This window comes from Pangasianodon hypophthalmus, chromosome 12 (assembly GCF_027358585.1).
Source record: "Pangasianodon hypophthalmus isolate fPanHyp1 chromosome 12, fPanHyp1.pri, whole genome shotgun sequence".
Lineage (NCBI taxonomy): Eukaryota > Metazoa > Chordata > Actinopteri > Siluriformes > Pangasiidae > Pangasianodon > Pangasianodon hypophthalmus.
Window position 1 is genome coordinate 16,216,039 of NC_069721.1, and position 16,113 is coordinate 16,232,151.

The window sequence follows — 16,113 nt, forward strand, 5'->3', positions numbered from 1 at the left end:
AATAACTGAGTTATCAACTGCAGTCTGTGATTTTGGGTACAATCAACAACAGTTGCCTAATTTTATTCAGTAAAAACACACTTCAGAAGGGCCATTACATGTTATTTAACATTGTGCTTTATTATGTACAAAATTTCAAGTAAAATCTACCACACGCAAAAGCCTCATAAAATATACCCAATTAAATTACAATCACGCAGACATGCACATTAATTACATGCCATGCCGAGGGAAGCCCACAGGTACATGGTTCTCTCTGATTACATAAAGTTGACAAGTAGAATTACTTTTTTTCACCAAATATGTGCCATATTCAAAATCATTGCTGTGTTGACGACTTTTTTTTTACTCAGGCAATTAATTAATTTTATATCTATTTATATAAATTACTTTTATACAGTGTAGATGTAAGAGACAAAATAATAACTGGTTTTGTGGAAGCAACTGTTACATTTCTGAACTGCACTGAAACATATGTAAGCACTCAAGTGGTTCTATATATATATATTAAAAAAACCATTGCATCTCCTACAGAATCGTTGAACTTTTTTTTTTTCTCCTAAGAGTGTAGGCACTACCTTCTTTTATATTCAGCCACTTGCAGCTTGCAACCAGATTGATGGATAATGGCATTAATGTGTGATTAAACCTTAAAATGACTTTTTATCTTGATTTAACTGATTTTCAATTCAAATCAGTTTTCTTATCTGATTACCAATGGTCCACTGATGGCTGGCATTACTGCTATGGTAATATAGCTGCTATTATTAGAAATGTATTTGGTTTTATTTACTTATAAGGTTTGATTTGCTCTTCAGATGGAGGTGCCTAGGCTTGAGAAGGATTCCTTTAGGGTGTAGTGAGGTAGTTTTGGAAAATCTCAAAGAGAATTTAAGGCTAAGGATAATTTTACTGAATGGGCTAAAATTTACATCACCAAAAGTATTTTTTCTTAAAACAAATGAGGTAGAGGGCAAATCTTGTGACTTGTGAAAGTGGTTGGCAAAACTAAATTGTATTCATTGCCAAACCCTCATTGTCATAATCTAAATGGTTTAGGATCCATGTGCAGGAAGGCTTTATTAACAGTACCAAAACACAGTACTAAATCCAAAACTGTAGAGCAGGCATGGATAAAAACATGACTGGCCATATATATATATATATATATATATATATATATATATATATATATATATATATATATATATAAAGCTATCAGAGATAAACAAGGCTCAAGACTATGAGATTGGCAAGACTTCATTCACAATGTGATACTAAAAATTGTGAACTTATATACTTGAAAAGTGAACAGGAAATTGAGGTCTGAAATTGTGCTAGAACTCTGGGGAGCCCCTGAGAGAGAATGGATTTTTAGAAGAGTTACATGGAACATGGGAGTGACTCTATATGATGGAGCTAACTAATCTATAACAAACTGGATTAATTTGTCTGAAGATTTTGAAAGGACCAATGACTCTAGGACTTAACTTTCTTGCTAGAAGTTTCAGATGTAGGTCTTTGGTGGATAGCCAGAGTATCTGGCCAGGACCTAGCTGTGGGCGAGGATGTCATCATTAATCTCTCTGGATATTGTCATTGTGCTCACTGTAGTCAAATGTGTGGTCTCTCACTCCTGGTCATCCACTCATCCACTGCAGGAACCTACAATACCTCCCCAGACCAAGCGAAGAGTGAAGACTGATAACCAAGAACATATAGGCTAAAATAAGAGGGTGAGCAAGGAACTAAAAGCAAGATCCAAATCTTTCGAGGTGCCAAACTTGCACATCAGGCAGTATTATGTGAGATAGCACCAAAACGTCTTCACTAACACAGCATCAAAACATTTAGAATGTTACAGAAAAGTGTGTGTATGAAAAAGTAAAGAAAGCAGCGTATTATGTAAGAGACACTTTTCAGACAAAAATATAATGAAGGCTGCTGGATTTTGCTGCAAAAATAAGAAGCAAATGTGACAGTCAAAGTCTCCAGAAGAACTGTGGCTGGCTATGCAAGTAAAACTTACAGCTAATTTCCTTATAAATCTGCACAAACTGGAACTGAGACTAATATTTCTTTTATTAAGAAAAGGGTCATCACACCAAATATTGAAAATTAAAAAAAAAAAAAAATGTCTAAAAAAATGTATATATATGTATATCAGAGGAGAGATGCAAAGTTGTACACAGTTTTTTTTTCTGAAATGTTTATCAATTTATTATGTGCATACACGGAAATGAAAAAAAAAAAACACAGATTATTATTATTATTATTTATTAATTTAGTTATTTTTTCAATTCAGTGGAGCTGCTTCCTAGACCATGTCTTCATATCTTGTCTTGTCTTCAAGACATGTTTCACATGTTTTCTTTGGATTAATGTGTCCATTATTATTTTTAAGATGCATTCTTGACTGGAACTGTTTCATGTTCGTATCTTACATAAACATATTGGTAATGGTCTAATAAATTAATTTTAAATGTACATGTTTCTGACTTGTACATAAATTGACTAAAAATATAAACAAAGCTGGTTTCTCACAGAAGAGCTGAAGTCTGAATCAAAGGGGCATGCTCTCTGATATTCATGCAAGTGTTGCAGCTTGATCCTGGCCTCATTCATCATAAACTTAACAAGTACAATTAGATGGGAAAATTGCTTTAATACTCCCCTCATCAGCAGTTTTATGAAGTGGAACATTTTTAAAACACACACATTTTGAGAAAAGAGAGAGTATGTTTGTTTTCTTCTCACTGATGCTAAGCCAAAAGCTGCCGCATTGAAGTGATTCCATTTTTCTTTTATTTGAACACATTTGACACAATCATCACATTTCTTTATTATATCAGATATGTCTGGACCATTGACTAGATTTAATGAAAGAAATGTGTCACTGAAGATATGGGCTGTAGCATTTCCAAACTTTGTTTTAGCTGAGTGTGCTTTTAGGTGAACCCAAGAGGCTTTTGTCTTTCTAGCCCCAGCCAAAAGAAAAGATTTCACAATGATGAAGAATGACTATTGCTGTGGGTTTACGCACTTTTGAGAATCTATACAATTTAGATTCATAGTGCAGCGTGCACAGATGAGCACAAAGCAAGAACAGCAGCTTAAATTGTTGTCTTTCCCAATGAATTCCTATTAATGTATAAAAATTGGGATCCTCATTTGAGTAGCGATCGGGACCATATGGGAATTTATCCCAGGAGAATTACTGGTGTTTTTAGCTCTGCTTTCCCTAAATTTCCTTACTGTACCCAGAATGTTGTTAGAGAGCTAGTATTGAGAGCTAAAAATAAAATGACATTTGCAACACTTACGGTAACTAAATGGGAGCAGAGTTGCTGGGTAGTTACTGTAATTAACATTTACTTTCATCATATTGTATTGTTTACTTACAGAAATGACAAATGTAACTGTATTTTAAATAAAGTGCTAAACTCTATCTTGTCTCCTTTTTTGTGGTTTGGAATGGACAGGTGGAAAAGTTCATCTCACATTATTTTAAATCATAATGAGTCATTTTAAATGTTTGGCAAGCTTCATGTGTTTAGTATATCCCATAAGTTGAAAAATGCCAGAATTAATTTATTGAATTTATTAAATTAATGATTAAACCACAGCATTTAAAAGGAGATCATGCTTTGAAATCATCCTTTAATTCAACTGTTTAACCTTTGGTTGAAGTTAACACCTTGAGCTGGGTATTCATAATAACTTAAAAAATAAAAATATGGACATTGAATAATCCTTTTCAAGAACATTTAATAAATAAAAATATATTTGCCAATATTAACTCAGAGAACTGACTATAAGCCATGCGTTTTAACAACAGAAACATGAATGAGCCATGATGACTCTAACATGGACTATACTTTTGTACTTTTTTTATAAGTTGAATCATTTGGAAGGTTTATATTATTATTATTATTAGTAGTAGTAGTAGTAGTAGTATTATTAGTAGTATGTTTTTGTCTTGTCAATGCCAGAGTTGGCGTTGAACTCCAATTCCCAGAGTACAGCATGACCTACAAACATGGCCGCCAAGGACTACAGCTCACAGCCATCACAGACACTCTCAAGTTCACGTTCACCAGACTACTGATTGCACTCACCTGGACTCAATCACACACAGTATTTAAGCACCCTCACTGCACCTTCACTTTGTGAAGTATATGTTATGTGTTCATTTTGTTCCAGTCGTTAGCAAGCCTTTGTATTTAGATTGCTATTCTGGTTTTTGATTCCATTTGTGGTTTTCTGGTTTTTGCCTATAGTCTTGCTTAGTTCATGTTGTTTGTTTATCACGTGACCAGTGCCTGCACCTTGACCTTGTTCCTGGATTATGTCTCTGTTTTGACTGCTACATTTAATAAAGCCTTGTACACCTGCACTTGCGTCTGCATCTACCTGCCTGACAGTTTTATTTATATAGTGCCTTTCTTAAACTCAAGCTCAAACACATTGCAAAATCTATGATGGACAGCAGACAAAATAAGGCCAAGATGAACAGAACAAAATAAACAAGGCCAGCATAAACAAAGGAGAAAATAATAAAGCAGACATAAACCAGAATGAATAAATCTGATAGTATAGGGAAAAATAAAGGGTCAAAATAAATGACAAATAACCATAAACAAAATGACATGGATATTAGGAAGGATAGCATGCCAGAACAAAACCAACGGACATAGAAAACAGAAACAGAAGTAACCATACTCCTAAGAGAGACACTATCCAGTGTCTAGCTTATCATGGGAATTCAGGATATATTGGATCATTCAAGAAAGCTTCAATTTCTTACCAGTGTACTATGTAACTGCCCATAGTGCTGTTACTATGAGTCTACAGTAGATTGCAGGTCTACTACAGCCCTCTAGGGGCACTAAGCTGCTCTTCTCCTCTAACTTAACTACAGGTGTAGTAGTAGAGGGAGAGCATTGTTTGGTTAGGAGGAAGCATGGTCTTCTTCTTATGCTACCCGCAATGCTGAAGAGTCCAGATTGAGAAATGTGTGTGTTTCAAGCTCAATCAATAAGGACTCTTTTATATTGGTAGTTTTACTACTGGTATGCTCATTGTGTGAATACGGGAAGCATTCCTGTGCTAAGATTGCTACTTCACACCCTATCGTGGACTCTTTGGGATTATACGCTCAAGTCAGAAATGTTGGCCTGGAAGCACATGGTGGATGGTGGTTCGTTTGGACAACCAGTGGTTTCTCATTGACCTTTGTACCATCATCATCATCATCATCATCGTCATCATCTTCAACAACATCATCATCATCAATCAACGATAAGTACCCTAGTCATTCATCAGAAAACATTCGGGTCTCACACTGGACAATGTGCAGGTTTACTTTTCATCCATAATTCACACCTTTTGCTCCAAATGGGTCCATTTATACAAGTTTTTGAGCCTGCTGATTTCTTTTGTTTGTTTGTTTTTTATTTGCCCTTATTGTTCATGCCATTTTCTAATTTCCAATAATAATTTTGTAAACCCCATCTGTGTGGTTATTATTTAAGGTACCTATATTAAGAGTGGTTGGTGGTCCCCTCCCTCAAAATATTTTGTAGCGGCCCCCTTCTTTGAAAGAGAGGGGGAACGGTTACAGTACTGATTATCGACTCGTCCCTAGTCCTATGAGAACATGTGTTGATACATTTCATGACAAATATGAAAGACAGATAAACATATGTTAACCTGTTGAGAATCAGTTCATTCAGAGGTTCATGCCAAATGGACAATCCAAATAAACTGATACCAACTAGTTTAAAATGTTTTGGTGGAGCATATATATTTAGGATGGCTTGGATGATGCCATTAAAATGCTTGTTGTCAGTCATATCACTCGTCAATTAGACAAAGTTTATTTATACATAGTCTGTAGCTAGCTAGTTAAAATGTGGAGCATTCAAGAAATTCAAATTGCATGAAATTGTTATGGAGGCTATAATAAAATTAAATGCATGAACCAAGGAGGAAGTGGAGATGGAGATGAATGGCGTGCAACCCAGCGTTGGATTCTGTTCAGTAAAGCTGATTTGAAGGGTGGTGGATGTGTGGATTTGTGCTTCTTTCATTTGAAATGCCATTGTACTTACTATCAACTGTGAAGTTGATTAAAATGGAGTCTAGCTGAAAAGGTGTCTATAATAATGCCATTAAAATTCGTTTTGAACCTAAAGATGTTCATATAGACATCAAAAGACGTCATAATAACTTTCTTTCCAGCTACTGAGAGGATTGCTTTTGAACCTCTGACAAAGACGTTTAAAGGACATCTTTTAGACGTGTCTCTGCTTAGTGCGTATGGACTACACAGATCAAACATGCACATGATCCTAATCTCCTTAACTCAGCATATGTCTATGTCATTGTACCTGCTGATGTAGTGGGGGCCTTTAGTTATATAATCCACACACAGATGGTAAAAAGTTGCTATAAAATTAAAGAAAAAAAAAAAAAGAAATATAGAAAAATGCTTATGCTCCCAGGGATTATCTAAAGGAGCAGACAGGTTACACTCAGCCACACTGTGCTTTCTCTCTCTCTCTCTCTCTCTCTCTCTCTTTCTGTGTGTGTATGTTTGTGTGTTTGTGCACCTATGTGTTGTAGTAAGAAGAAAGGACTCAGGTGTGGTGGTGTCATTAAAGAGAAAGCTAATCAAAGGGCCATCTTGTCTCCTGCAGTCCACAGACCAGTCTAGTCCCCCTGGACAAAGTGTTTTGTTTTGTGTTGTGTGTGTATGTGTGAAGACAGCATGTAATTTACTTGTATTATATGTTATTTCAATCCTAAAATTTGCAGCACATGTTCTCTTCACTACTTAGCAATGGATGTACTGTCAATATGGAATGTTTTTTTTTTTTTTTTTTTTTTTTTTTTTTTTTTTGGAAAACTCATTTTGAATATTCATTCAGCATTTGTGTGATGACCCTTCACTACTACAATATGAAAGTCTGAATATTTATGTGGTGGCAGGAGTGTGGTCGGGCGCTGTTTGGTGAATGAAGGGTGGAGTCGGGAGCCGGAGTGGTAAGGATGAGCACGCACCTGTGGAGGATTGACTAACGTGGGCTCTGTGTTTTCAGTGAGCGGCGATGAGGAGATAGGGGAGCGAGACAAAAGCCACATGAGAGAGCCAAGCTGAACTACTATCCTGTACTGTGTGTTTATGCTGGGGTGTCTTGGAGTGAGACTGTAAGCCAGAAAGTGCTGAAAAGCGATAATAACAGCCCTTTGGAGTTGTCCCAAGCCTGCCTCCCATATATTCATTCCAATGCAAACACAGAAGTGTCTCAACTACATGTTGTCCTAACTGAATCATGTATCTATTTTGCATCTCAACCAGAAGTAAAGTTCTAGCATTTTTCATATTTTTGAGAATTGATATATACTGATATATATACTGATATATATTAGAATTATTATATTTACATTTATTTATCCTTAATTATTCTGTTGTGAACACCAAATTATCTCAGGTGGGATGATCTTAACCTGATTTATACCTGTACCCTATTAGGAAATAACATTAGTGAGAGTTTGATTATAAGTTTACTATGTTAAACAGGCTAATCACTTAAGCATCGTCCACATCAGTCTCTCTCTCTCATATCCTGACATAAATGTCAGGCAGTTAACAAACAAAAGCCTCATTATAGCTCTTGACTTGACTGATCACTACTTACATCCAAATAAATCATTTAGAATCATTGATTGAGAATCCCTGATTATATGAGTGAGTTTTTTTTTTTTTTTTTTTTTCCTAAATTCCTTCCACCTCTTAACCTGATCTTAACCCTATTTACACATTGGTGTAAATGTGTGTGTGCGTAGTGCCCTGTGAAGGACTGGCGTCCCAGTGAGGTTTATTCCCTCCTTGTTCCCAGGATAGGCTCTGGATCCACCACAACCCTGACCAGGATAAAGCAGTTGCTGAATATGAATGAATGAATTCTATTAATTGTTATTAAGTCTGAAATTGTATGTATGCAGCCAGATTTTACTGTGTTTAAACAGGTTTATAATATTTGTAAATGCATGTTTTTATAAAGACTTGTAAAAGTGGATTTAAATTGTTACATTTGAATACCTAAGTTCTACAGCAAAGCAGAATTGGAGGGACTTATCACAGTAACCTGCACTGAGAAATATCTAGCAAGTGCTTTTAAAATGTCAAGAATGGGCCCTAATTTTAAATTAACAGGGGAGACATGGAGCACTTACTTTGCCTGGCCTTGGATGGCAGACTCTGGGGAGTACAGCCTTGGTTGTCGAACTTTTGGAAGGTTCTTTGCTATAAGGTGAATGAGATTAGGATTATCTGAAGCAACGATTCTCAAAAAAATGTCACAGAGATGAAGACAGTTGGATATAGTTACCAGCACTTTCTTAACAGATACAAATTGTCAAGCAGAAAGCCTATTTATTTTTGAGTTATAGAGGCTGGGATTAAACTGAATTCAAGTGACCAGTGAAACTGGCTTGTAAAAACTCAATCATAAATATAATGACATTGAAAAATGTAGGCTGTGATTTCCACCACTGTGGCAACATTAAAAAAAAAAAAAATCAAAGATCCCCTGAGGTACCTTTTCTTATTACTGAGGTGATTCTGCTATCTTTTGTACCTTATATCTTTCACTTGGAAATTTTGATATATTGTACCTTTAAAAATGATCTAAGGTACATAATTGGAATATAAGTACATTTTAGAGTAAATTTCTAGGTAAAAAGCTACATAATAAAGGTATAAAAGGTGTATGCTTGTAGTCAACTAAATGCTATAACACTTGAACAGAATGGCCTTGAGAACGTGTGTGTGTGTGTGTGTGTGTGTGTGCACGCGCATAGCTGTGGTATACTGACCATGGCAGATTTAGGAGAGTTAATATTGCCACTATATGAAAGAGAGAGTATATGTGATAAGTGATGAGAGATGACTGGTGCACTGCAGAGTGTAGGAGTGTGGAAAGTGCATCTGACAGTCTTGTACAGGTGTTCAGATGAGTCTTGGGAGTTGGGGATAGGGAAAGAGAGAGACACAGAGTGAACAGGACGAGGGGGCACAGGGAGTGAGAGAGAGAGAGAAAGAGAGAGAGAGTAGTAGAAGTGTGAGTGTTTATTGAATAATAAAATTGAGGATATTGCAGAGACATAATCTGCTTCCCAGTGTTTGTGTACTAGAGAGCATGTAGATAGATAGATAGATAGATAGATAGATAGATAGATAGATAGATAGATATTCATCCATTCATTCAGACATAATTGCTCTATCTTGGTCAAAGTCAGCCAATCTTGAGCTCAGGACTGAACCTGAGACCCGAGTTCAGGATCGGATCAAGGACCTTGCTACCTGCTACTCCACTGTGCTGAGAACGAATAATTGAATAGATAGATAGATAGATAGATAGATAAGGAAGGTAGAACACAATATCCATCATTCATCATCTCTATGCTGGATAAAACTGGAATAAAATGTCTGATGGCATAGTCATTCAATTCTCTCTCTCTCTCTCTCTCACACACACTTTTTTCCCTAAGCCTAGAATATGATAAATATCCTGTCATATTTTGCTGATGTGATGGAAAAATTACTTAGCAATAAAGACAACATAAATATATCTAAACATATTTTACTACCTCACTTAGTGTAATAAAACTAAGTGTTTTTTTGCTATGCTGTTGTATCATGCTGTAAGTGAATGTTAGTTTTCTGCAGTAGTAGATTTAACTAGGATGAATAGTGGGTGCAAATAAATCACTATGGGACCTCTGCAGTAAACAACTGTGTGTGCATTCAAAGGAGCAAGACATGGTACGGCATATGAAGAAGGGTATGCCGACCATAATTACACATAATTTACTAACAGTTTTAGAACAATCTGGCTGTGTGTGTGTGTGTGTGTGTGTGTGTGTGTGGGTATGCGAGTGTGTGATATTTTTGGACACACAGATACCTTGTTTCCCAGTGATCCGAAGCAAATGCTAAAGGTTGAAGCAGACAAGAGGGGTATGGGTAATCTCACCGCACTAGCCTGTGCCAGTCCTTTTCATTTCGTGTCCGGCCATCATCGTCAGCAGTGCATCCGTCCTGCTTTAGGGATAATATCTTCCCGCTCAACATTTGCCAGGGTTTGCCCATTCGCCCACATACACTATTCACTGAGGTCACATTGTGCATGATAGGCTGCATGCTATAATCAATCTTGTTTTGCATACTAATCACAGGAATGTCAAGGGCCTGGAATTGTGGAGAGCCAAACTTTTGCATGCCACTTATTTCTCTGGCAAAACATTAAAAATGTTACTACAATTTATTCATTGTTTTGGGTAGTCTGATGATTGTGCAGTGTATTTGGTGTGTGGTGTGTGTGTCAGCTATTTGTCTGATACTGTATGTATCAAAATATATTATAGCAAGAATTACTTAATAGTAGTTTACAGGTAAACCAGTGACTGTATATATGGATGGATGTTGTAACAGGTGTGAAAAAGTGAAAGAATTCCAAATAATTCAAAATATCTCTGAGGCCCTCTAGTGCTGGCTACAGTAAAAAACTTAACCCCGCCCATTCCCATGTTAGTGAACAGAGAATGAGCCAAACTTGCATTTTAAGCTACACCTCCACAAATTGTTGTTGGGAATAGTGTCCCATCATTTTTTTCACAAGTTCAGTTGACCTTGATATCTTCCTGTAGAACCCTGGTGTGTAAGTCTGCATTTTTCAGTGCACTTTCAAAAACTCAACAAAAAAAGGACAAATCAACAGAAGAGGGTCTGTCACAGACTTGCGGCTTTCACTTCTCCAAGTTCACAGTTCAAGTTCACGCTCTGTGGTGTGAGAGCGTGCGTGTGTGTGTGGCAGGCTCTGCCAGCTATGCTACTCTGTCTCTTGTTACAGCAGTCACTGAAAGCACAAAAAGACACAAATAAGTAGTGGTGATAAGACACAGGTGAGAATCATCACGCAATACCTCCAACCCGCCTCCTCTCCGTCCGTAGCTGACGCTCGACCACTCCCCCACTCCGCTAAAATTTTTCTAGATGAAAAATGTGTTTTAAAGGAAGTATTTAATGATAATTTTTCGGGGCATGGTTGATGACAGTCTTGTACGTGACAGATGAGCCTCATGAACACGCATGCACTTTGCAACATGCATCTAAAGCTCTTGACAGTTCTGTAGCAAAGTCACGTCCTGTTCTAACAGACCCTTTACAGTTTACAGTTCTTTGCAGATTTCTGGTTTGTTGCTCATTTTTATGTCTAAGCTGGCTTGTTGCACTAATAACTAGCAAACCAATGCGGGTGAAGAAGTGAAGGCATAAATCAAAGCAGCTAACACTAGCTAAATTTAATAACAACTTACTATTGACTGAATGAACTTAGCTAACACTAAGTAGCATGGTAAGTCTCCTCCCCTTTTTAAGCAAACTCTACCAACAGAATGAGCACTTCTCAAAAAAAAATACAGTTCTCTAGTCAGATGGGTCACTTACTGCAGATGGCAGAGCTAGATGAAAATCACAAAGAGCAGTGATATTTTTGCTGAAAAAAAAAAAAAAAGGTTGTGTTGAGTGTAACTGTTGACTGCTGTTTACCGGTATGTTTTCAGTTGGTAGTATGCCAGCTAGCTAGCTAGCAAATGGGAGATCAGTCATTCATGATTCAAAAGTCTAAAATCTGTTCCTGACAACTGCAAAAACAATATACTTGCACTTATTGTAGTATAACTAAAATGTATTATTTTGCATATAAATTAATAATCCTGTGCTTACCACTCTGAGCTAGCATTCAGTGCACCATCTTAAGTTGCATTTCAGGTAATATCCATCTCTGTGTGCACTCCTGGCACAAAGAATGACTAATATAAGCAGGTAAGTGGCAGACCTGCTGGCTGACTGGCAGTATCTACTGCGCATGCTCTAGCTCCAATTTTGACCTACTGCTCAAACTCAGTCAGTTCATTTCATTCCACATAATGGGAGTCAGTGGTGCTATGTAGTTGACATATATAGTCACTGGTGAAAACAAAATGTGAACTTTTTACATGGTGTACTTTTCACTGCTACACTGTAGCTTTCTGATTTTGATTGTCAGAAAAATCCTTCCTGGTTTCCAACCTCTTTGAGCATTTCCAGCAGTTGTGTTTTAAGTTATGTTTATTAACTTTGTGATGAGTTGTGATGGGATGTCACTGCAATTCAGGCATGTTTACAGTGGTCTCAGGTACCACATGCTTAGTTTTCTTAAGCTAGTTTTCTCATTCCCCTAGTTTTACCATTCTCAGTCGAAAGTGTATTTTCATTTTTTTTTTCTAATCGTGACCCTATTTGGATAACAAATATAGATTTGACCAACCTGGTATGGATTAAAACCCTGACACATGGAACTGCTTCAACATCTTTCTGTGTGTATGTCCAACTGCCTTTGGTTATTATTACACACTCAGAAGAAAGCACCATCAACCCTCTTCCACACGCATAAGCTCACAGACACACTTGATTGGCTAGTGTCACTTTGATTGACAGGGAAGAAAGTATGCCATTCCTCCCCCCACAGAGAGCAGGGCCAATTTTTCTCCCTTGGCTCCTGAGCATGGACGGATGTGACATTGATGGGTCTCAAACTTGTGATCTCAAATCCTTTTACTTTTAACATTATTAACTATAATTACTACTGTATTTACCACATATTAACTTACTAAATATGCTATGTTACTGTACTGTACATTCTCAGTACTTACATTTGATTTCTTCTAAGAAACATTTAAAATAAAGTTTAAAAAAGCACATTCTAAAAAGACTGTTATTTTCACATAATGATTCTTTTGACATGTGTCAATGTGTCTTGTGTGAGAGGTTATGAGTGAAAGTAGGTGGTGTAGATTTCGACTTTTAATTCTGCTCAAGCTGAGAGATTAGGCACACTGAACATCATGTATACCTCTTTAGCAGTTTCACACCAAATGAGGGAGAAAAAATGTTTTGGAAAAAAAGGTGTTTATTCTTCAAGTGCAATTCCAGAGTGTTCAGTTTTTGGTGATATTTTGGAATATTCAACTTTAACATTTATAGCTTCTTTAACTGTACATTCTGTAGCATTGTTCTGGTGCTCCTGTTAATTACATTAATACTGTACGCTTTGTCTTATATTATTACTACTACCACTACCACTACTACTACTACTACTACTACTAATAATAATAATAATAATAAGAGGAAGAAGAAGAAGAAAGAGAAGAATGGCATGCAATGAAAACAATGCAGGAGTGCAGTGTTATTTTGCATAGGATAGACACGCAAAAAAAAAAAGGAATTAGATTCCAATTACTGCTAACTACACTATAGTCCAATATCACATCCACAAGCACATTTTCTTTTTCCACTTTTGTCACCAAGGGAAATCAGGCTTTCAAATTTGTGAAAAAAAGTGAGAAAGCGTATGTGTGTGTGTGTGTGTGTGTGTGTCTGTCAGGAGGTGGTGTGTGCCTGTGTGTTAGAGCCTCTGAGACTAGAGAAAACATTCTTGTCATTTGTTAAGTATAACTGCAGTAATGTGTTCCCTTAAGAAAGCTGATATCAGGACTTCTTACAGCTGTATTTGTGTTATAGGTTGGGGAAATATTAAACACATTTTTAAGTCCTGAGTCTGAATCACAGTGGAATTAGTACTTTTGGTCTGTTTTTTGTTTTATTTATTTATTTATTTATTTTTTTTTTTTTTCGTTTCCTGACTACACATATTTTAATGAATCAAAAAGCAAAAAATGTGGTCTGAGGGGTGTGTAGGGTTGTAAACACATTCATAAACCTCCTTCATTTGAAAAAATTGTGGCAGAAAAAAGTAAACAAACCTCAAAAAAAAATCTCATGAGCACAAACAGCTCAGTATATTACTAGATAATTATAGAAATGACTAGTTTTCTCTTTTTATTTGTCAGTCCAAATCTCTAGAACACATCACATTTCCACAGTGCTTAGCTCTGCACTTTGGCTCAATTTACACCTCACGAGTCAGTTTTTTGCAGCTTGAATCTGCAGGATAATGTCGTCCGCAACCCAAAGCACACGGCTTGTTTGGTTCACTTCCTGTATTTTGGGTTGATTCAGGATTGAATCACTTTCTTGCAGTAATTGAACTGTGCTACAGCCACTACTGTACCCGAGTTTGACTGCTATGTTCTCACCTGCACAAACAAACCTCACTAAAGAGGAAATCATTGGTACAGTTCACCAGAGTTAAATTCAAATAGAATAAACACAGATTTAAAATATATATATATATTGTTATTGTTATATATATATATATATATATATATATATATATATATATATATATATATATATATAATGTATATGTTGGTCAGGAAATTAGCAAGAATTAAACAAATGCACTCCTGAGACCTCCTGTGCCACCTATTGCTTGTTTACTTTTGCTGCAGTGACAGTTCTTCCAAATCTCTTTCAGGGTTCATTGGATAATGAAGAGTTCTTAACTTCCAAAATCTATCTTTTAAATGCATAATGGCTTTGTTGATCCTAAAGATGAACCACAAAGACGAAATTCTTCTCTAACTGGTTTAGGTTCTTAGCTATAAACTGCAGAGTATGTATTCTTTCTTTCTTTCTTTCTTATTTTTCTTTATCTTCAACTATAAAGCTCTTACAGTATTTACTACATATTTGCATGTGTAAAAGTGTTTGTGCAAAATGAATACAAATTAATTCATGGGCAATTATCGCATTGTAGCAAGGAGTACTGCTGCAATTTGAACACAAGTAACTACGCAATTACTACTGAAATTATCGTATATTCACCTACTAAATACAAGGTACTTACTGTACTACAAAATGATTTGATTACTGTTAAGAAACATTTAAAATCTGAAACATTTTGAAACCCATTTTTGAGAATTGCATTGAACAATTGAAAAACATAATTGTAAGGATGTAATGGTTGTCTTGCCCAGTGGGATGGTGAGTTGGTGAAATTGTATCTGCTTTTTTTCCCCCGTAATGATTCTTTTGACCTGTGTCAGTGTGTCTTATGTGAGGGGTCATGAGTGTGAGAGTAGGCGTATGGTGTAGTGTTTGAGCTTTTAATTGTGCTCTAGCCGTGAGGTTAGGCACACTGGACATCATGCACACCTCTTTAGCAGTTTTCAATGGCACCCTTGCTGTGTACAAGTGTGGGTTGCATAAGTTTAAAAAATATCCCATTCAGTAGGTGTTTCTCTTTCTTTTCATCTTTCTCTTTCTCTGCTTCTTTCCCGCGTGGTGCTTTTTTTCTGTTCCCTTTGTGCTTGGACAAGGGACTCTGAGTTCCTTACCTCCATTACAGAAGCCAGAGGTACATACATTTTATTTTTCTGCCTCATGTACTCCTCTGTTCTCTTTCTTGCTTTTTATAACTGTAAGAGTAGATAAAAATCCTGGTAGTTAAAATGCTCATTAATTTTTTAAAACATAAACAAATTACTCCTATAAATTGTTAATAACTTTGATAAAACAAAGTGATATAGATGGGGATTTTTTACCTTTTAGAAGAGAAGCCAAGAGTAAGAAATGGTATGATGGAAAAGGAATACAAAGTTTTTTTTTTGTTTTTTTTTTTGATTCAGTGATTCATGATTCAGTGCAATTTATACTTTCAAGGGCCTCTGCTTCACAATGCCCAACAGAGTCCTGGCCTTAAAGACTCTATAGATTTCAATATCTAGTCTTTTGTTAGAGTAACTAGCAGCCAGGTGTTACTAATGAAATGCACAAGAAGTGTGACTACCTCTATAAAAGCATTACTTTTGGCATTTTGGTGTCCTGGAGCACTCAAGTGTGTGACTACATCATACCAAGTAGAAAAGACAACAGCTATGTCCTCAGAGAAGCAATTCTTGATTCTCATCAATTTGAGAAAGGTTAAAAGGCCATCCACAAACAATTTGAAATTCACCTTTCTACGGTGAGAAAGATTGTTTATGGAGAGCCTACAAGACAGTTGCATGGAGTGGGCGTCCCAAATTCAGTCCAAGCTCAGGTCATTTCATGCTCAAAGATATAAAGAAAAACCCAAGAGCTACATCATGTGACCTACAGGC